Here is a 22821-nt window from a genome sequence, read left to right as displayed (position 1 = left end):
GATGTTTTGTTAGACAGCCAACCAGATACAGGGAGATGTGATTCTCAGGAGCTGAGATGAGCTCAGATAACCATGTTCCAAATATTTGTGCATAAGAAATCGATTCATCCTTGTACTGATTTTTACACAATTCTGTACTTTCCTGCATAGTCTGTTTGTGACCATCAAGGCCCCTGGGGAATATTCTAGAAATTTCTCCACATGGGTATCTTGAGTCACCGTTTGCATTCTTGCATAAAATGATACCCAGTTGATCCTCATTTTTCAGGGTTCTGTATTTGTGAATTCACCTACTCACTACAATTTATGATCACCCCCAAAAAAGTACTCACGGTGCTTTTGTGGATGTGCACAGTGGGAAAAATAATGAGTCACCAATGTGCATGCTCCCGTGCTTGAGGGTGAACAAGGCCACGTTCCAACAGGGTGTTCCAGCTCCTTCTATAAACAAGTGTCCTTTTCATAGTCTTTTCAGTGACATGGTTTTGCATTGCTTGGTGCTTTTCTTGGGCCATTTTGCTGGTTATTATGGTCCCAACGTGTAATGCAGAAGAACTGTCTAGTTCCTGAGCACAAGAAGTCTGTGTTGTTCCCTGGGGAGAAGACACCTCTGTTAGGGAAGCTTTGGGCACAAGTCACAGTGCTGTTGGTCATGAGTTCCATGTTTAGTGAATCAACAGAAACACGTTAAATAAGGTCTGCATGAGACAGTCGATGAAGATGTCGTCAGCGGAACTCCCAGCTGTGATTCCGTGTTTGGGTTGACTTTATGGAACATATTGAGCTCAGACAATGGGAATCAACTGAATTCTGTTTCTCTCTTGTACAAAGAGGGGAAATAAAACTTAAAACCAAGGTAAATAGAGTCAGGTTATTTTTATCAGAAACATGTTTCCCGAAACAAATGTACCACTTTATCATAAAGTCTCCTCGCCTTGAGTTTTACGTTGGTTAAGGACATCAGCAGATTTTTATTATGCTTAGCACTGTTTGGGTACCAGGAGGACATCAGTGGACAAGTCCAGAGGTAGACAGACCACAGGCTGCAGGATTAAATGTGGTCTCATTGATTGGATCTTTCTGTTTCTATCCAGCCGGAAACCCAGTGACTTCTTAAATAAATCTTCTGGGGCTGGGTGTAGCTCGGTGGTAGACCATTTGTCCAGCATGTGTGAGGCCCTGAGTTCTATCCCCAGGACCCCACCACACACACACAATCTTCTGATTATCACACGCACGTTTCACTTAAGAAAGAAAACGCACTATGGTCAATATGTGTACAATAAACATCTCCCATAACTAGAGACTGACGCCACGGAGGGTTTACTGCTAGCTACCCAAGCTGGGGATCAGCCTCACTGTTGTATAATACACTCACCAGAGGCCCTGGAGGCTTCCAGCAATCAGACTTGCAGGACCATCGTGGGTCCTACTGGACATAGGGTCATTCAGGGGCCGCCAGGGAGAACCCATGATGGACCTCAGGTGTTCTTTCAGTGGGAGTCCTTTGAGGTCCAGCTCAGCTAGTTGAGGGTCACACTCGCAGCCACTCACCTCTCTGAAGGACACTGTGAGCATAGCTTCAGGAGATGGGCATGTTTCCCCGAGGCCAGAGCCCGTTCTCTTGATGGTGGTGGACGCTGAAACTCAGCAGTCATCTTACAAAGAACTGTGTTCCTTGGAGGGAAAAGTGTTGGTCATTTAGCAGTTGGAGATTTTTGTGTACAAAATACTTCAGAAAACATCATGACAACAGGGAAGCTTTTACATAGGTCTTTATGTTTTCTAGGTTTCTTAGACACCATCCTTTGTTCCTCTCCGTCACTCTGTGTATTAGAAAAGGTGTTGGTGTCTAAGTGTTACGGTCACTCCCATCTCTTTCTCTTTTTTATGGGGGGGTACTGGGGGTTGAACTCAGGGGCACTCGACCACTGAGCCACATCCCCAGCCCTATTTTGTATTTTATTTAGAGACAGGGTCTCACTGAGTTGCTCAGTGCCTCGCTGTTGCTGAGGCTGGCTTTGAACTCGTGATCCTCATGTCTCAACCTCCTGAGCTGCTGGGATGACAGGTGTGCCCTACTGCCCCTGGCCACTCCCATTTCTTTCAATACTATCAATAAGGTGCTCACTGTCTCCCAGCTGCGTTGCAGGTGATGTGCCTGTGTGGGTCACTCTGGGACTTTTATGCATTCAGAATGGTGAAGAGATACCTCAGTCTTGGCTTTCAGACTCATACTATGTGGGGTGAGTTTTTGGTTTTGTTTTTACATTTTTGTGTAGAAAAAAACTTGATTTTTAAAAATTTATTTATTTATTCTAATTTGTTATATATGATAGCAGAATGCATTTCAATTCATAGCACATATATAGAGCACAATTTTTCATGTCTCTGGTTGTACCCAAAGTAGAGTCACACCATTCGTGTCTTCACACATGCACTTGGGGTAATGATGTCCATCTCATTCCACTGTCTTTCCTACACTGCTGCCCCCTCCCTTCCCCTCCCTCTGCTTTGCCCTATCTAAAGTTCCTCCATTCTTCCCATGCTCCCCCACCACATCCCCATTATAGATCATCATCCTCATATCAGAGAAAACATTCAGCATTTGTTTTTTTTGGAATTGGCTTGCTTCACTTAGCATTATATCCTTTAACTCCATACATTGACCTGCAAGTGCCATGATTTTATTCTCTTTTAATGCTGAGTAATATTCCATTGTGTATATGTGCCACAGTTTCCCTATCCATTCATCCACTGAAGGGCATCTAGGTTGGCTCCACAGTTTAGCTATTGTGAATTGTGCTGCTATAAACATTGATGTGGCTGTGTCCCTGTAGTATGCTGTTTTTATGTCCTATGGGTATAAACCGAAGAGAGGGATAGCTGGGTCAAATGGTGGTTCCATTCCAAGTTTTCCAAGGAATCTCCACGCTGTTTTCCCTACTGGTTGTACTAATTTGAAGTCCCATCAGCAATATATGAGTGTACCTTTTCCCCCACATCCTTGCCAACACTTATTGTTGTTTGTCTTTATAATAGCTGCCATTCTGCTGGAGTGAGATGCAATCTTAGAGTGGTTTTAATTTGCATTTCTCTAATTGCTAGAGATGTTAAACTTTTTTTTCATATATTTTTTGATTGATTATCTATCATCTTCTGAGAAGTATTTGTTCAGTTCCTTGGCCCCTTTATTGATTGGATTATTTGTTTCTTTGGCCCATTTACTGATTGGGTTATTTGAAAAAACTTAAAGTCTTGATAATGAATATTTTCTAACCTAGATGCATAGAGAGCATGGTATAACAATCACGCATACACTCATGACTTTGTTGTAGGAATCGTGTGCCATATTAACTTATCAACTCTTTTGCTTACATTTTGCTCAAGGGTTGCTAAACAAACTATAGCTATCCTAGAATTTCAACCCCCAAAGACTCCAATATACCTTTCTTTTAAGAAAACGTTTTAGCTCGGTGTGGAAACACAAGCCTATAATCCCAGTAGCTCGGGAGGCTGAGGCAGGAGGATCGCAAATTCAAATCCAGTCTCAGCAAAAGTGAGGCACTAGGCAACTCAGGGAGACCCTGTCTCTAAATAAAATTCAAAATAGGGCTGGGGATGTGACTCAGTGGTTGAGTGCCCCTGAGTTCAATCTCTGGCACCCCCCTCCATTAAAAAGAAAAAATATATAACAATGTAGATGTCCTGGGACAGCCCAGTCCCAGGTTGTTAGAACTGGACCCAAAGTGCCATGGGACTGAAGATAGAGGTAGAGCACAGACTGCAATTTATTGGAGGACAGACTGACTGACAGAAACGTGGTTCTGAGTGGTAGCAAAACTAAGAGGATCCATGGACCGTGGATCAAAGGAGAGACCTATATATAGATTAGGACAAAAGTGACTTCAATCAAGCCAGAACGTACCTCTTTTAAGAGTCAGGCACATTCCCACTACCAAGTCGCCAATCATAAAGGGCCACACACCACCCCAATGGTTCCGTTGACTTATGGTGTGCTGGGACACTATGTGGGAGAACACCAGGGGTGCTCAGGAGCAGACAGGGCGGCTACAGTTCAAGACGGCTGCGGGCAGGTCACGCCGGATGGCAATGACACGGTCCCCACACAGTGAACATGGTGTCGTGTTCCTGAACCTGCGTGCAGCAGCCGGGGCAGAAGGTCTGGGAATAAGGACATGTGAGCGTGCCTTCCTTGAGGCACAGTCACTGCAGTACAGGGCATGCCCTGAGCCGTCATCCAGCCATCCTGAGGACATCCCACCTGCCTCACCAGCAGGTGTAGCATTCACCAGGCAACACATGGGGAGCACTCAAATGGCCCCCACACCAACTTCTTGAGGAGAGTTGATCTGTCCTCATTTTGCAGATGGTGAAACAGAGGCTTAGCTTTAGGGCTAAAAGTAGCAGAGAAAGTTCTGGAACCTGTCGTCCTGGAGCTGGACTTGTAACCACTGCCCAAACAGTTTCTCTTACTCCACATGTACTCAGGCTTCCCACTGCTGTCCAGATGGACCTGTCCCAGATGAAGTACCCAAAATGCAGCTTGACCTGGTTATCAAGGTGCAAGAGAAAAGCAAGCAAGCTTTGCTTTCAGAGCACAAAACCCTTGATTTTGAAGTCATTTTCATTGCCTCGATTTAGACCTGAAATTTTCTAGATAATAAGGTTCGCAGTCTCCATCATTTTGGACCAATTAATGGTCTATTGATAATCCTGGTAGAAAAATATAACTGGGTAATATGTAAGTAAATCAGAAAAAGACTTGCTAACTGTATTTCATTTGGTGGGAATGTGGAAAACATTATTTTCCTTCTGCTTTCCATATCTGCATGACAAAATAGGGACCTGATATTTTGAGGTAGTTGTCATTTAGGAGTATGCCCCGAGTGTCAAATGGTGAGCGCACACGGTCCTGAGGCTCATGGGGCCTCTGCAAGAGATTCAGAGTTAGGTGGGGTGGATTGGGCTAGGACCTGCAGCTCCTCCGGCCTCCATGGATCATAAGGTGGGTAGCTGGAGTCCTGTCTGGATAAAACTACAATCACATATCATTCACACATTTACCCAGAAAATGTTTATGGATCCGATTTCTCATTTATAAATCATTAGTCATTTAGCCATCTATGATAGAATAATCACATTTGATCCCTTTATCGTTATGTAACGATTTTCTGGAAACCCAGACCCCTATTGACTATGAGAATCTTTTTTTTTTTTTTTTTTTTAATACTGAGGATTGAACCCATTCATGTGTTCATCCTTCTGGACACTGCTTATGGGCCATCCATTGTAGGATAGCCATGAGAGAGATATCAGGTAAAGGATTAATGAAGAGAGACATAAGTCACCTTCCTCAGCTCTGACATGTAAAGAGCTTGGAATTTGTCCCTTCCATCCTTATAACAAGGAGTAGCTGGACAAACTGAGTATCAGTGACTTTTCTTATCCAATCGGGTATCTGGGTAGATGGACGCAGGGCATTTGCAGAGATGGGCACATTCAGAAATGCCCAAACCAACCAATTTGGGTTGGTTGGTTTGCACATGGGAAGTATTTTATTATCTCTATATGATCTGCGGAAGCTGTTTTAGTCCGACACTGATAGTGATTCTCAAGAGCTGATGTGGGGTGACTTGCTTCGAGGCTACCGGAGTAGTGTGAGAGAAAGAAAAACTCCTATGGGTAGCAGTATCAGAATGCCCCCTTTCTTGGATCTTTCCTCCAGGATTTCACTTTTAGAAGGCCCCTGGTTAGGTATGGTCAGACATGCAGACGCAGAAATGCTTGTCATGAAGGAGGATGCTGACCCAGGTTCCTCGGGGTAGAGACACAGCACACCACGCAGGACCACGCAGGACCACGCAGGGTAGCACCAGAGCAGGTCAGGAGACAGGGGAAGGGCAGGGAAGGCATGGGCAACACCAAGAGTTTTTTCTGTGGTTTCTGCAGGAAAGTCTGGGCCAGGCAGGGCAAGCAGGCGTGGGCTTGGTTCATTAATAATTTCTGCAGGCTTGCGGGTAAGGGGCTGCCCCCAGTTGCCTAAGTGCCTAGCCTTAGAGTAATTAAGGCAGAGGAATAACTGCTTGGTTTGTGAGAACTTGATAAAGGTAATTGAAGGGTGGACTTTGGGTTGGTTGGTTTGCACATGGGAAATATTTTATTATCTCTGTATGATCTTTATTGGCCCGCCCTGGGAGGAACAGTGTCTCCAGCATTAACAAGGGCCCTGATATCAAAACATCATAAAATACAGACAATAAAAAGGCATGGTTAATACAAACCTCGCTTGGTTCTTATGATGAAGCTCTGAGGAAGAGCCCCTAACAGCTCTGGCCAGGTAGGAGGCAATTTATAATTGTGAAGTGCACCAGAGCCGTCTCTGCAACAAAGGTTATTCTCCAGGAAAAAACAGAGTCCTACTCTCTACCTGGGAGTTCCTAAGTGAATTCCTCATCCTGTCTTTAAAGACTAAGATTCTGCCAGGCGCAGTACAGTGGTGCAAAACCTGTAATCCCAGCCAGCTTGGGAGGTTGAGGCAGGAGGATCATTGTGAGTTCAAAGCCAGCCTCACCAACTTAGCAAAACCCTGTCTCAAAATAAAATATTTAAAGAGGGCTGCAGATGTGACTCTGTAGGTGAGTACCCCTGGATTCAATCCTCAGTATAAACAACAAAAAAAAGATTCTCATAGTCAATAGGGGTCTGGGCTTCCAGAATATTGTTACATAATGATAAAGGGATCAAACATCCAAGAAGACATTACAAGCCTACATATGTATGCATGAAACAACAGAGCATCAAAATTCACAAGACAAGACAAGCACAGAGGCACACACCTGTAATCCCTGAGGTTTGGGAGCCTGAGGCAGGAGGATCATAAGTTCAAAGCCAGTCTCAGCAAAAGTGAGGTGCTAAGCAACTCAGTGAGGCCCTGTCTCTAAATAAAATACAAAATAGGGCTGGGGGTGTGGCTCAGTGGTCGAGTGCCCCTGAGTTCAATCCTCAGTAAAATAAAAAAAAACAAACAAAAAAAAATCCCAAGACAAACACTGATAAATCTGTAAGGAGAAGTAGAACAATCCACCATTATGATTGGCATTTCAGTCTCCCTCTGTCAGTAATTAATAGACAATCAGTAAAGCTGAGAGATCTGAACAGCACTGTCAATCAACTTGACATTGAAAAAAGGTTCAATCCAACAGCAGAAGAATACATATTTTTCTCAAGCTCATATGGAGCATGTAGCAAGACAGACTATATTCTTGGGAAACATGTTACCAAACTTAAATGAATAAAAGTCATAACAATATGTTCTTACAATATAACAAAATTAAACTAGATATCAATAACCAATAATAATAATAATAATAGCTGAAATAATAGCTGAAAATTCCTCCAAATATTTGGAAATTAAGCAATAGACTTCTATATAACCTTCAGATCAAAGAAGCCTCAAAAGAACTCTTAAAATCTTTTGAAATGCACAAAAATTAAAATATAACTTATGAAAATGTGGGGGGATGCAACATACACATGCTGTGGAAAAAAGTTTTACCAGTAAGTGCGTATGTCTTAGTCAGTCTTGTGTTGCTAGAACAAAATACCTGAGAGCAGGTGCTTTATAAAGGAAAGAGGTTTGTTTGGGCTCACTGTGTTGGGGGCTGAAAAGTCCAAGTTCAGGCAGCTATGTCTGGCGAGGGCCTCATGTTGCATCATAGCCTGGCAGAGGGCATCAGAAGGTGACCACATTGTGAGTACCTGTGGAAGAGACCAAAGACCTGGGTGGCCTCTCTTTTATAACACCCCATTCTCAAAGTGACTCATCCAGTTCCTCGAGACCTTGCTCACTCCTTTGAGATTGACATCAATCTTTTCCAAGGGTGGTGCCTGGGAACAGATCACCACATACTAGGCCCCGCCTCTTAAAGGTCCTCAGCCTCAATACACCACACTGGGGACCAGTTCCAGTAGCACCTGGGCCTTTGGGGACACACTCAAACCATCTCCAAACCATAGCCCTACGTTAGATAAAGGAAATATGGAAAGTTAACAGCCTACAGTTCCACTTTAGGAAACTACAGGGGGGAATAAAAAGCAGATTAGGCTTCATCCAACAAAAAAAGGAACAAATTAAAATCAAGACAGAAATCATTGGAATTGAAAACAGGAAAACAGTAGGGGAAACCCGATAAAATCCATGTTGGTCCTTTAAAATCATCAACCAGATTATTCAACCTTTAGCTCAGGTTAAACAAAAAAGAAAAAGAAAAGAAAAGTCAGAGAAGAAAATGTGGATGCACCCTAAGACAGAGCTCATTTTGTCAGGAATTCCCCCGGGAAAGCGTGGTTCCTGCCTGACCTGACGGGAAGAGGCCCACGCTTGTCCCTTGACCCCCCTTCGGCTGGCCTTTGTTTGGGTGGGGTCCAGGCCTCCCGGCAGCACTTGGTTCTGAAGGCGAAATTCAAAGAGGCCCCGCCACCTGGGGCCTCACACTTCTGCTTTCTGGTGTGTTTTTCAGGCGGACACTTGAGGAAAGGCCTGTCACACACACTCCTGGCAGCGGGAAGCCCTCCAGCTCTCTCTCCGTCTCAGCAGTTGGTTTCTTAAAGTCCTCTCTTCTGCACTGGGGCCTTCCTGAGTTCCATGCAGCCTGGTCTCCAGCCTGGGATCCTCCGGCTTCCTGTGTCAACCCAGGGAAGGAAGGTAGGTCAGATTGGCAGGAATCCAATCAGGAGGAGACCCCGGGGGTCTCAGGGCTCCTGTGGCTGTGCCCAGGAGGGCGATGGTAGGTCACCTCTGTGCCTGTGTGTTCTCCCCATGGCGACACATCCCTCCAGGGGGTTAAACCACCCTTTGTCCCCGTGTCTACCCTTTGCCCCTTCCTTTGAGCATTGGACACACGTACCTGCCGGGTTTATGACAGGGACAGTCATACAATCTAAGCAACTCTCAGAGGCTTCTGGAACATTTTACAATCACGAATCTCCCATGATTACATTTAATCGTTGGGGAAAAAAATGAGTTTATATGTGCTCAGCAACACCCTGGAGATTTCTTAGTACTCGGCCAGGGTGTCCCTTTTGTTTAAGTCGGGGAGTTTGGTTCTTGTGGCAGCCACAGGGTCCCCTACAGCTTGTGCTAATGACATGGAGGGAATGCAAAAGTAAAAATAGAGTCTGGAAGCTGGAGACTTCTGCCCAGCACCTGCGGATCAGACAAATGTTGTGTCTCCTGACTGTGTCTCTGCCGACTGCCGCTTCCCCGCCGCCTCCGTTCTGAGAAGCAAGGGTGTTGGGGCTTGGAGCAGGATCAAGGAGAGCTCTGTACCTTTACTTCCCTGGGTGCTTTGCCCAGGCAAGACAAGACCAGCAAGATCTAGCAGGCATGTTCCGCAGGAAGTCTTTAACGCACTGCGTTGCCAAGTGTGGGTATCTTTCCCAGAGGGCAGTGGCAGTGAGGTGGCTCCCGGGACACAGTAGAGGGTTGAGTTCACTGGGGAGATGTTCTTGCTTAGGATCCACACATGCCCCAGGCCACTGGCTGAAGCCCGGCCCTGTCCTCCCTGTTCCAGAGAGCAGGAGACAGGCTTTGCTAAGGTATGACCTTGGCCTTGACCCAGTCTCCACTGAATTATTCACAAAGCCCAGCTCTTTTTAATGACTTATGGCCTGTGTGCCCCTCCCCATCCCCTGAGCCCACCGGTGTGAAGTGGGGACTTCAGAGCTGGCACCCAGGTGTCTAGCTGGGTCCCCTGCTTCAGGCATCAGCCTGGCGTGGGTGACTGTCATTGTCCTCCCCTCTTCACTTCTCTGCCCAGGGTCAGGGTCCTTCTTGGGCTGGTTGCTTATTTGTAGCCAACTGTGCTGAAAGTTCACACCCACGTGTGGACACGGAGGCATATCATCTGGCTTACGGAGCCTCCGCTGTGGAGTCTGAGGAGGTCCGCCCTTCCCGTATGCATTGCCAGGGCTTCCAAGTTCTGAAGGGGCAGCAAACGAATTTGGTTTTGAAGCTTCGGATGGTGTTTTCTTCTAGGGCAGCAACTCCTGAATTTCCAAATGACAGTGAAAGCCAGGCTGGCCACGCCTAGCTTACTTTTTGTTTCTTGAAATGTGGGTCTTGGTATTCTAAAGAGTCCCCTGTGCTTGCCTGTGGGTGCAGACACAGGGGTGCACCCTGCAGAGTGAATGAGAAGCATGATTGCCTCTTGGGAGAGCACCGGGAGGCTGGGGACAGGCTCTGCATGGTGGTCTCCCAGAGGGCAATCCCACATATCCACGATGAAATGCCCACCAGGTAGACAAGGGGCTAATGCAGGTTGAATGTGTTCTGATTTCCATTCCTTCCATGTTGCAAACCCTGGTTTGTAACGACATGCTTGCATCTGCATGGTGAGACCCTGCTATAGAAGGCTGTGAACACCCACCCAGGGCAGACTAGTCGAGGGTGGTGGTCTGTGGAAGCAGGTGCTGTGGGGGATGATTCCTGTAGCATCTCTCTTTGCTTGGTCATTTCTCTATAGCTAACCAGTCCTGCAAGACTGATTCTGTCTCTTAGCTTGAGCTCATTCCTCTTTCTTATGAAAATTAATGTAACCCACAGAGGAAGTTTTTCCTTTTACCCAAATCTTGACAATTTTCTCAGCTTCAAACCATGAAGAAAATTCCCAGATGCATCTGAACAGGGCTACTTTGCATTTGAGTGGCTGTGTGGTTTCGAGTATGATAAACCTAGATTTGCATCTTCCTGATTTTGTTTCCCTAAATGGTATGGATTTTTTTATTTTGCATATTATTCACGATGTTTGTGGTTCAGCAGTGTAGCAAAACATTTGCTTATGACACTAAGGATCTTTGAAAACATGGCTTTGAATGGTTTGATAGTATCTTCTTAGATGCCTATGCCATAATTAGCTTTTACTAATTCCTTATTTTTTAACAGCGAGGGTATTTCTAATCATCAGTGCAAGAGGGATGAACACTTGTATAAATAGATCTTTGTCTACATCAGATTGTTTCCTTGAATTCTTGGAGGTAAAATTGTTACATGACAGGATGGCACACATCTCTTAATACACGCTGGTATGGATTTATCAGGTAATTATCTTCGCTGCCGTTTGCCCAGAGGACCTTTTACTTCTGCCACAGTCTATATGACATGAGGTACTCTTGTGGCCTAGAGATGGGAAAATGAGCCGCTTTCCATGGCTAAGTGCTATTGGAAATGTTTGCGACAAGAAGTTAAAGGGCTGGGGCTGGGGAAGCTAGCACCTGCAGGAGCCATGCTTCAGTGGTCTCAAGAAAAGCAGAAGCCCCAACCACAGGTCTGAGGCCCTTAGATAACGAGGACACACAGGGCATTCAGAAAAGGCTACAAAGGTTTCCTCTGCTGTTTCCAGGTCAAGCTAGAAAATGCTGGAAATTAGACAGATTCAGAGAACAAGAATTCTGTGTTTAAGAACATCGTCATAGGTGAGTGGTTTTCCCAAAACATTGAAGCACAATGGTATGTTTTTGTGAATGAGGTTCAGGGAAAGTGAGAGGGTGCAGAAATTACTTAGAGTCAGTGCTCACTACTTATGACTTTCAGATTTACAAATTGATCTATTCATTAATATGTACTTGAAACCCCCAAATCAATACAGTACTTTTACCACTGTTTGTATAATTGTGCAAGGTGGTAAAAAATCTGCTGACACACATGCTCAGGTTGAATAAGAGTCATTCTGCCTCAGGTTGCATAAAGAGACACTCTGCCTTCTTGTCTCAGCCATTCTGGTGTGAACAGGTGTCCCTTTGCCTGGTCTTTTTATGGCCACTTTGGAGGGGGCAATTTTGTGCTTTCTGTTGGTGACTTCACCATGGAAAATGGTCCCAAGTATAGCGCTAAAGTGCTGTGTCGGGTCTGAGATGTGCTTTACAGAATGAAAAGGTCAGCTTTATACACGAGTTGCAGTATTGATGGCCATGAGTCCCTATTAATATATCAACAATATATAATGAAGTCATTTTTTTTTTACAAATATAAACACACAGTTGATAAAAGGTTATATATTGATCAACTGATAAAAAGGTAACCAGCCAGCCGGGCGCTGTGGCACAGTAATCCAAGCAGCTCAGGAGGCCGAAGCAGAAAGATTGCGAGTTCCAAGCCAGCTTCAGCAATATAGCGAGGCCCTCAGCAGCTCGTAGAGACCCTGACTCTAAGTAAATATAAAAAAGGCTGGGGATATAGCTCAGTAATAAGCGCCCCTAGGTTCAATCCCTGGTACCAAAAGAAAATAAATATGTAGCCGGAGGATCCCAAGAATTTAACTTTGCATTTTCCTAAGGAGCAGTGTTCAGAATTTGCAAATGTGTTGTTCATGCTATAGAACCGAACTACCATGCATAACAAGAAACCGCTGTATTTTGTTTCGTGCATGAAATGAAAAGAGAATAGAACCCAGATTATCAATACTGAAGAAATGGAGAGAGGAGAAAATAGAGAAAGAAATGATACTCTGAGGGTTTATAAGTTATGATGTTAGTGACAGTGAATCAATCTGAACTTTGAGAATCGTCTTTCTTCCTGGTTGCCATTATCTGTAAGTGCTGGACTCAAGATTGTGGCTCTTGCAGGATTTGGGGATCCAGTTCTATCCTGTGGTCTGAGACCTGGAGATGAAGAAGAGAGCATGAGGCTGGCCATAGCCACACACTGGGCTCATGCAGCTTAGCGCTCCTCTTGCTGTCCTCCGACTACCTTTTCTCACCTCTTCAATACCAGAAAGGCTTATCCTGGCTCTGCCAGGAGTTTTTATCCTCAGTCCCCCTGGCTTTAGGTCTCCTTTATCAATAACTCCTTTGTATATCAATCAAGCACTGGTTGCTTCTGTCACCCAACCCCATTGCACTTACTGTATTAGGTGTCTGTTGCTACCTAGCAAATTGCCCTAAACTTAGTTGATTAAAACTATAGCAATCATTTATAGGTTGAGAGCACCTCATTCAAAAATCCAAAATTCAAAATGCTCCAAAATCTGAAAAATTGAGTACCGACATAGAAAATTCCATACTGTGAAACTCTGTATTATGCATAAAATTATTAAGATTATTCTATTAAACTACCTTCAGGTTATATGTATAAGGTGTATGTAAAGCACAAGTTAATTTTTGTGTTTATCCTTGTGTCTCATTCCCAAAATTTCTTCTTGGTTATGTACATAAAAATATTCCAATTTTTTAAAAATCCAAAATCTGAAACAATTCCATTCCCAATCATTTTGGGTAAGGCATACTCAACCTCTATTTTCTCTCATCATACTTGTGATCAGGTGTTTGAGACAGCTGGGCTGACTCAGGGTCTCCATAGGGCTACAGTGACCTGGGCTGCAATCTCATTCAAAGGTCTGAGGGGGGCTGGAGGACCCTCTTCCAAGATGGTTCCCATGGCTGGCAAGCCCATGCTGACTGTTGGCTGACGCCTCGGTTTCTTTACACACGGGCCTCTGCTGCTATTCACCCAGAGAGCTGCTTGAGCATCCTTACAACATGGCCTCTGTCTTCCCCAAGGGTGAGCAATCCACTTGAATAGCCCTATTTTGTCATGCTAGACGGAGGGGAAACTACAAAGGCTTTTTATGGATCAGCCTCAGACATTCCACACATCATTCTGAGGTCAGCCAATGGATGTGTGAGGGTGTGAACACCAGGTGAGACTCACTGGGTGCCGTCTTGGAAGCTGCCTCCCAGAGAGACACTTGAACTCTCCAACAAACTTTGCAGGGTAGAGACCCATGGTGAAGGTAGCCTCTATTCTGGGGAGCAGGAAACAAAATGGTAAACACATTTACTCTAATGGGATGTCAATTCTTGTGACATTGGAGAACACAGACAAGAAAATACATGAAAAGTTATGAACGTGAAGTGGGCCAGGGAGTGGGTTGGGCAGGTGCTGGGTGGGCATGAGGAGCTCTGCTGCTATTCACTGTGTTAGCATTCATGCTGGCTCCTCCTCTGCGGGAGATGGAATCCCTTCTACTGGAGTTATGCATTCTGGATGACTTTGCACCTGCCTTTTGGATCTGTGCCTAATCTACTTACAGTGCCCTTAAAAACAGCAGCTCAGAGTCCATGAGAAATATTGTGCTCACAACAGCAAGTGTGAGGCTATTGCTCTTCATCTGTAAGATAGATGAAGATAGAGCTGCCCAAGCGATATGTCTCAATCTAATATATTTTTAAGTGCAAAGGTCAAACAGTCAACTTATTTCTGGAACTGGAGAAACGGACTCCTAATGTCCAGTGAGAAGATACAATGGTGTCAGTCGGTTGCAAAACAATACAGGGAGGTTGAAATAAAACATGTGGGAGACATGCAGGTGCTTATTAGATGTAGAGGGACTCCTCGCCACTCACAAGAATTCATTTCCACGGGTTCAGGGTGGGCTGCTGGTGGGGCTGCTCAGGGCCAGGGCAGACAGAGCCAACCCTTGGAAAACAAATAGGATTCCTTTCTAGATTTAACCCCTCACAGTGTGTCATGTGTGGAATGAAGCCTGATTGGCTCCCTATTGGCACAAGGGGAGTTTTTGTGGGAAGGAAGCACTGTCTCCCACAGGCCTCTTATGATCTGTCCACCATGGTCATGTGGGTGTGTTTTGTCTCTCTCTCTTGGACAAGCGCACGTGCATGCACACATACACACACACACACACACTCCCTCCTTCCAAGTGTGGGGTTTTCTATTCCTTTCTCTTCTGCATCCCACCATGACCTAACCCTTCTCTATTTCACACTTCCACTCATGAGATACCAATGGTCCTGGGCAGCCTCCGTATTCTCCATTCATTGCTGACAGTTATTTATTTTTTAATTTGTTCTTTTTAGTTATATATGATAGTAGAGTCTATTTGGACATATTTATACAAACATGGGGTATATCCTATTCTAATTAGGATCCTAGTCTTGTGGATGTACATGATGCAGAACTTCACTGTGGTGAATTCATATATGAACAAAGGAATGTTATGTCCAGTTCATTCCACTGTCTTTCCTATTCCTATCCCCTTCCTTCCTTTCATTCCCCCTGTCTAATCCACTGAACTTCTGTTCTCCCCCTTTCTTTATTGTGTGTTAGCATCCACATATCAGAGAGAACCTTTGACTTTTGTTTTTTTTGGGGGGGGTTGGCTTATTTCACTCTGGATCCATCCATTTACCAGCGAATGTCATAAAGTCATTCTTATTTATGGCTGAGTAATATTCCACTGTGTATATATAACACATTTTCCTTACCCATTCATCTGTTGAAAGGGCACCTAGGTTGGTTCCATAACTTAACTATTGTGAATTGTGCTGCTATACACATTGATGTGGCTGCTTCACTGTAGTGTGCTGACTTTAACTCCTTTGGTGTGTGTGTGTGTGAGTGTGTGTGTGTGTGTGTGTGTGTGTGTGTGTACACCAAAGGAGTTAAAGGTGGGATAGCTGGGTCAAATGGTGGTTCCATTCTTAATTGTTTGAGGAATCGCCATGATTGCATCAATTTGCAGTCCCACCAGCTCATTGCTGCCATTTATTATGGTGGCTTTGGTATATTGCCATCCCCTTTCACAGGTGAAGATCTGTGACACTAAGGTGCCCAGGTCACATGGAGCCGGGATGGGACACCAGCCTTTCCATGTCCCAGCCTCTGCTCTGTGCCCATGACCTTGCCTTCATCTGGGCCAGCAGGCACCAGTCCCATGGGTCTCCACGTCTTTCCAACCCTCCCCAGCCTCTGCTCGTGAGTGATGATGCTAACAAAGTAGATTAGGGTCGCTTCTCCATCTAATTTGTTGGTGAAAGAACTAAAACCTAGAAGGCACACTTGAGATCTGTGGCCAGGCCACAACAGCTAATGCAGTGATTTCCAGGTATGGGGTATCTTTGTCCCCAAAGAAGATTGAGCAATGTCTGGAGATGATTTTTGCTGTCATGACTGGGGAATGGGATTCTATTGGCATCTGGTGGGTAGAGGCCAGGGATATTACTAAATAACTTCTAAACTCTAGTGAATAACACAGCCCCCTGACACACTCAGAGCAGAGAGAGGCCCAGCCCCAGTGTCAAGAGCAATTGGGTTGAGTGACTCTGCACTGATTGCAACGAAGGATGCTAGATGAAAATAGACGGAACCAACAGAGGAGTGGTGGGGTGAATGCAGCTGCCTTACTATGTAAATAAAGGGTGGGGGACGTGTTGTAACCACATGTGAAAGGGAAACTCCAACCTCCAAAAGCCCAGTGTAACTTCTGGGCAGCTGGGGCCATCCACGCCTGTGCTGATAGACCACTGGGCACAGACCCGGGAGATGATGGCAGTTAATGTCAAAGTTAGTGGCACTTTTTTGGCACTTTTTTTTTTTTTTTTTTGGTACTGGGACTGAACCTAGAGGCACTTTACCACTCAACTATATTCCCAATCCCTCTTTTTAAAAAATATTTTTAGTTGTAGATGGACACAATAACTTTGTTTATTCAGTTTTTTTTGTTTCTTAGGTGGTGCTGGGGATTGAACCCAGCGCCTCATGCGTGCTAGACCATCACTTTACCACTGAGCCACAACCCCAGTACCCCCAACAGTCTCTTTTTATTTTATTTTCAGACAGGGTCTGGCTAAATTGCTGGGGTTGGCCTCAAACTTGAGATCCTCCTGCCTCAGCCTCCTAAGCTGCTGGGATGATAGGTGTGCGCCATTGCACCCAGCTCGGCAGCACTTTTAAGAAAGGTTTTAGCAATAGGATATCATGTAGGCAAAGTCAGGGTGCCGACCGGGACATGGGATTTTGTGAAATATCAGGTGAAGAAGAATGTGTTGATTTGCAGTAGCCACTGTGGGTGTGCAGACACGGGGAAAGAACTGCACGTGTGCTTTGTGTCCTGGGGTCACATGGAAGATTCGGGCTGGAGAAGAGTCCGATGAGGAAGCCTTTCCTGCCAGAAGCATCAGGCAGATCCTCATCAGGAAGAGCCAGTTCCTTTCCCCTAAGAAGCTATGAACTCACACAAGAACCAAGTCCCAAGCAAGTGGCTGCAGGACATAAGTTTGGACCTGCTTATCGCCAAGGGTCTCTGGACGCGCAGCGACTAGACATTTAGACTGTTATTAGAAAAGCAACATGCATTCATTGTAGAAATTCTAAAGAGGAAGGAGCAACATGTTTCTATTGAAGAGGTATTTTGTGGAGAGCTTGCAGACCCTGAAGCATGAGAAAGTCAGCCAAAGTTTTCAGATCTTTGATGCTTACATTTTAGGATAAGAGAAGGCTTACAGTGATGCTATGAAGGGAGTAGGTTCTGTGGTTAAGTTAAATATGAGTGGGGAGCAGACTCCTGCATCTGGACCATCAGGGACCATCTGGACCACCCTCCTTAAGAGGATGATGTCGAACTGAGACCTCAGGTCAGAGAAGGAGAAAGGCAGCCAGGATAAAGGTCCATGGCTGGACACGGACAGACCTGACCTATGAAGACAGGCAACGAGTTATGTGGCTAGACAGGGGGAGCGAGCTAGCCTGGAGGTCTCAGGCCAAGGCAAGGAGAACCTTGTAGGAGAAGAGAGTTTGGAATGTGGCATGAGGGGAGAGAGGTCACCTTGCCTGTGAGTAGGGAACAGACAACCAGGAGCACAGGGCCAAAAGCAAGGACCAGAGCAGATGCCTTCACCTGAAAGATGGCGGCTGCTGCTTCTAGGGCAGCCCGGGGAGATGGTGGGAGGCAGAAGCCTCGGGATGTGTTCTCCAGGAAGACTGCTGAGAGAGCCCAGGAGACCAGCTCATCTCGCCTCTTAGAATCCTCGGCTTCTTTTTTTTTTTTTTTCTTTTCCTTTCCCTTAAAGAGAGAGAGAGAGAATTTTTTTCAATATTTATTTTATAGTTTTCGGCGGACACAACATCTCTGTTGGTAGGTGGTGCTGAGGATCGAACCCGGGCCGCACGCATGCCGGGCGAGCGCGCTACCGCTTGAGCCACATCCCCAGCCCGAATCCTCGGCTTCTTGGCCGATGGGTGGACCTCAGTGCCACGCGAGCTGCTGCCTCTGTGGGAGGGGGCCTGCTCCAGCATTGATCGATGCTTCTGGTAGGAGCAGGTTCCTTTCTGAGCTGAGATGTGCAGAATGAAGGAAAGGGAAGACGTCTGCCAGTCTCTAGGTCTCACCCTGACCAACCAGGTGTAGCTGGTGTCATTTCCTAAGTGAGGAGACTGAGGGAGCCATATGTTTGATAAGGGGATTGGCATGAGGAATTGAAAGCCCCTTCTTGGGTCTCGAAAGGTCAAATTGCCTATTAGATATCCAAGCGATGGTAGATAAGCCAACATACAGGTCAGGAGCCCAGTGGAGAGAGATGAATACCCATTAATCCACCAACATTTCCTGACCACCCACCGTGTACCAGAAGCTGTTAGGACCCTGGAGACCTGGCAGTGGACAGAGGCTTCCCTATTCTGACCTCCTAGAGCTGGCCCTCTGTTGGAGGGGAAGAAGATATACTCAAATGTGACAATCAGTGATGATGTGTTAAAGGGCTGTCACCTTTCGGAGATTTGCTGTAGGGAAAAATTAAGTAGAGAAGGGAGAGATGGGACCCAGGGAAGCATGAACAGTTATTCCACGTTAAAAATCATTTTTCTATTCTAAGGGCACATTTAACCTGCATCATGAAAAGGCCCCAACAGAGCAAGGAATTCTGTTTTTAAGGGGCTCATCTGGCACCTGAAAACCATTTCTGCTGAAGAGGTACCTGCACAGGTGTGTGCTGAGGCGTACAGTCTGGTAGGCTGAGGGGCACAGGTATTGGAGCGCCTTGCTGGGGATCATGTGATGTCACCCCCCTGTCCAGTTGTAACTAAAGGTCTTTTTTGTTTCTCAATTTTCTGCTTAAAAAAAAAAAAACTGGTTATACACATGGAGAAAAATAACTGGCAATGTTGAATTAACAAAAAATACAAAGTGCGTTCTAAGTAGCACTGAGAAAGTGATCCCCAGGGGAAGTGACCTTGAACTCTGGACTTTCCCTGCAAACAGAGGAGAAGGGGTGGGGGAGGCGGTGAGCAGAGTGTGTAAGAAGCAGTGACAGGGACCATGGTAGAGTTCATGGGACGCAGGAAGAAGGCTCATGGCAGGTGTGTGGCTGGCTCCCCCGTCTCTGGTGGTGGAGAGGCCACAGCTGTGGCCAGGACCCAGGCTTGGTGAAAAGGTGCAGCTCCTTGAATTTGCTATAGTGGGCGAGAGTGAGCATCTGGAAAACAGAGCTGAGAACAGCAGTCTGGCTGTGAGGTTGGGGTGGACGGTGGCTGGAATGGAGTGACCATCTTGAAGCTCGGGAAAGCGGAGGGTGGAGACCAGGACCGAGTGGGGGGTGGGGGGCAGCCCTGAGAAGGCAGAAGTGCCGCCATCGCTGTTCTATCGCTGATTCTGTTGGTGCCATAAGTTTAATAGTCCAAGGATGCCATCAGCAGTTCCTATAGTGAACCAGCTCTCCTGGTCAAAGCACCCCACCACACAGGACAGGGTCACTCTGCCTTCAGATCAGCACCTGGTCACCTCCAGTACATATGGTCAGAAGGAAGAGGACCTCTAGGCCAGGATGGTGCTAGTATTGAGCACAGAGGGCTCTTTTTCTTCCCAGGGAAACCAGAGGTGGCCTTCTGCTCAGGAAGGAGGTGGAAATGCAGCATCGGGTGGAGGTTCCCAGGGTCTGGGAGGGTGGGGGCAGGGGCAGGAGTCCCTGGGGACAGGGTTACAGTTAGAAGGTTCTACTGCACAGAAGGAGGACTGCTGTCGATTCCATCTGGAATGTCCCTCAAAGGCTCATGTGTTGAAGACTTCAATCTCATCTGGTGCCACTCTTGGGAGGTGACGGAAACTTCAGGAAGCAGAACTTAGTTGGAGGAAGTGGGGGTCTCTCTCGTCCCCTCTCTTTGTCTCCTTCCTGGCCACCATGGGGCGGCCACCTTTTCTCCACCACACACATCCACCACGATGTGCCTCCTCTTTGTAGGCCCATAGTGACAGGGTCAGGTGACGAGGGACTGACACCTCCAAACAAGAAGCCGAGATAACCCTTTCCTCCTCTAGGTTTATTTTCTCAGGTATTTTTGTCACAGCGACCAAAAGCTTATAAACACAGTGACTGTCAACAGTATATTGTACATTTTAAAATAAGGGGGGTTTTGAAAGTTTTCACCACAAACATATGATAACTGACGTGGATATGCCAATTACCTGGATTTGATCAGTGCACATTTTATACATGTATCAAAACATCACACCATGCCACGTATATTATTAGAAATGAAATAAACAAAACCAAAATAAGCTATAAAGGACTTGTACCTCAGAGGGCCTCTAGAGGACCCCAGGACCTTGTTACAACCTGCTCTGCCTTCTGTCAATACACTTGAACATGAGATTCAGGCCACATTACCAGCAGAGATGTAGCTATTACTAATAAACCAGTGAACTTTCAAAGAAAATGTAATTCCAATTTATATCGATTAAGAGATGGTTGTTAGCATTTCATTTAAAATATTGTTCCTTTAAAAAGTTATTTAGTTGGAGCTCTTAGTGGATTAAAGATACATGAAGAGGGACGTGGGGACCTGGAGGGGGTATGAGCAGTTAGGGACAGTTACACAGCAAGGGGCATATGAGGTACTTCTGTAAGGATGGGTGAGAGTGGTCAGGGGTGTGGGGGAGGCCACAGGGGGCGTGAAGTGAGCCGAGGATAGGGGGTGGTGTCCATGGCAGCCCTGGTGATGTCCAGAGAGCCGTGGATGGGATGCCCGGAGTGAGACTCATGGCAGGGGGCACAGGCAGCCTGGAGGGCGGGACAGTCTGTGCAGCACACGAGGGAGGCCGTGGGAGGAAGTGTAGTGGTCAGGGTGTGTGGGGTCAGTGGGGAAGGTCAGCAGCTGCAGGTGAAGCCGTTGTCGTGGTGCAGGGTGAGGACCATGCACCCCAGCCCTTGGGAGTCACTCCTGGGAGAATGCAAGACTGCAGAAGGTCCCCCGTGTCCCTTGCTGGGCACTGCCAGGGGATCCACATACGGGCAGGAAGCAGATGGACGCTGCGGCCTCCCCAGGATGGCGGGAACAGCAGCACCGCAGGCGCCTGAGAGGAGCAGGACCCTGGGCAGCCTGCAGGGTGGAAGGAGGTAGGAGGGATGGTCCAGGCCCTACAGGCCCAGCACCCCTGGCCAGAAAAGTGTGCAGTGTGAGAAGAGAGGACTTAGGGGCGGGGCCAAGCAGACACCATGGCGAGAGAACGGGGGAGGGGGGAGTGAGAATAGATGCACCTCCCAAAAGACACTCGGTTTCCCCAGAGACGTCCCCTCCTTAAGAGCATCCTCCAACTAAGAACAAGTTAGACCGCGCTTTAGAAACACAAGCTCTGAGAGGAAACTTGTCGGACGAAGAAAAAATAGACATTAACGGTCAAATGCTATGAAAAGCAAGCAAAAAAAGGACTGTGCATCTTATCACACTGGACCACACCCCCGTCTTTGCAGGGCCACTCAGAGTGAGGATACGGTCCAGAGAAAATTCAGTGACCTGCATCAGGTGGGCATTCCTGTGCTGTGCAGCCACTTCTAGGACAATTCACATCCGAAGGGGCTGTTTCATAGGATCACGTGGGGGCCGTGCTATGTATCACGTGGGGTGTGTGTGGGTATATGTGATGTAGTAGGTGGATATGATGTGGCATGTGGTGCAGGCATGTACATGTGATGTAGGGTTTGTATGATGTATGTATGGTGTGTATATAGTTGTTATGTGTGTAGTATGTGCGGTATATGTGTATGTGATGTGTATATATGCGGTATGTGGGATGTGATGTGTGTGGTATGTGTGTAATTGTGCCGCGTGGAGCATGTTTGGTGATGAGTGGTGTGTATGGTGTTTGTGTTGTATGTATGTTGTATGATGTGTGTATGTAAGACACATGTATGCATGATGTGTGATTGTGATATGTATGTTGTGTGAATGATGGTTGATGTGTATATGTGTGTGGTATATTGTGTTGTAGGTGTGGTGTGTTGTCTGTTATGTGTGTGAAGTATGTGATATGTATATGATGTGTGTATGTTGTGTGGTGAATATGTGATATGTGGCGTGTTTATGGAGTGTGTATGATGTGGGGGTGGTGTATGGGTGATGTGCATGACATGCGTGTTGTGTTTGTGGGTTGTGTGTGGGTTTGGTGTGTTTGTAGGGTACCTGTGGATGTGATGCAGTGTGTATGTTGTATGTGTGTGTATGATGTGTGTGTGGTATGTTGTGTATGCCTGAGGTGTTCGGGGAGTCTGGAGAACATGAAGGGGCCAGTGCTTTCTCCCCAGATGAACAGTGAGGCCATCTGGATGATTTCCTTCCATAACCAGTCCCTTTAGGTTAAAATACACACCTCTGTGGATACCTCCTGGACATCTCATTTACAAAGCTCCATGTTAAAACTGCATCTGCACCAGGTACAGTAGCGAATGTCTGGAATCGTAGTGGCTCAGGAGGCTGAGGCAGGAGGGTTGCAAATTCAAAGCCAACCTCAGAAATTTAGCGAGTCCCTGAGCAACTCAGAGACCCTGTCTCTAAAACCCAGTGAAGTGTTGGGGAGGCGGCTCAGTGGTTGAGCACCCTTGGATTCGATCCCTGGTATCAATCAATCTATCAATCAATCACCTTTGTCTGCAGCTCCATTTCCCCTCTGCAGTGTGCGCTGGCACCTGGCGGGCAGTACCTTCCTGCTCAGGTGTCCTTGTAGCTGTGAGTCTGCG

The 22821-nt window shown here is 46.3% G+C and overlaps 1 protein-coding gene and 1 long non-coding RNA gene across 6 annotated transcripts in view; one reads left to right on the top strand and one right to left on the bottom strand.

Annotated features, from left to right (window-relative positions):
- Window positions 1-349: 349 nt before the first annotated feature.
- Window positions 350-7986, bottom strand: LOC125615864. Its single transcript, XR_007346458.1, has 3 exons — window positions 7629-7986; window positions 1555-1677; window positions 350-593 (listed from the first exon to the last, which is right to left on the bottom strand). It is a non-coding gene; the product is annotated as an uncharacterized LOC125615864 (long non-coding RNA).
- Window positions 7987-8495: 509 nt separating this feature from the next.
- The window catches only part of Syk (spleen associated tyrosine kinase), a 63505-nt gene continuing 49179 nt past the window's right edge, over window positions 8496-22821 (top strand). Inside the window, exons 1-2 of one of the 5 annotated variants that reach the window (XM_048800286.1) lie at window positions 8515-8728; window positions 11424-11496. The gene's annotated coding sequence lies outside the window, so the exon portion shown is untranslated. Of the gene's footprint in view, window positions 8729-11423; window positions 11497-18687; window positions 18798-22821 lie in introns of those variants that run through there. The other 4 variants (XM_048800289.1, XM_048800288.1, XM_015503945.2 and 1 more) reach the window with 4 other exon arrangements.

This window comes from Marmota marmota, unplaced genomic scaffold, assembly GCF_001458135.2.
Source record: "Marmota marmota marmota unplaced genomic scaffold, marMar, whole genome shotgun sequence".
Taxonomy (NCBI): Eukaryota; Metazoa; Chordata; class Mammalia; order Rodentia; family Sciuridae; genus Marmota; species Marmota marmota.
Note: the sequence above shows the minus strand (reverse complement) of the source record. Positions and strands in the feature narration are given on the sequence as shown.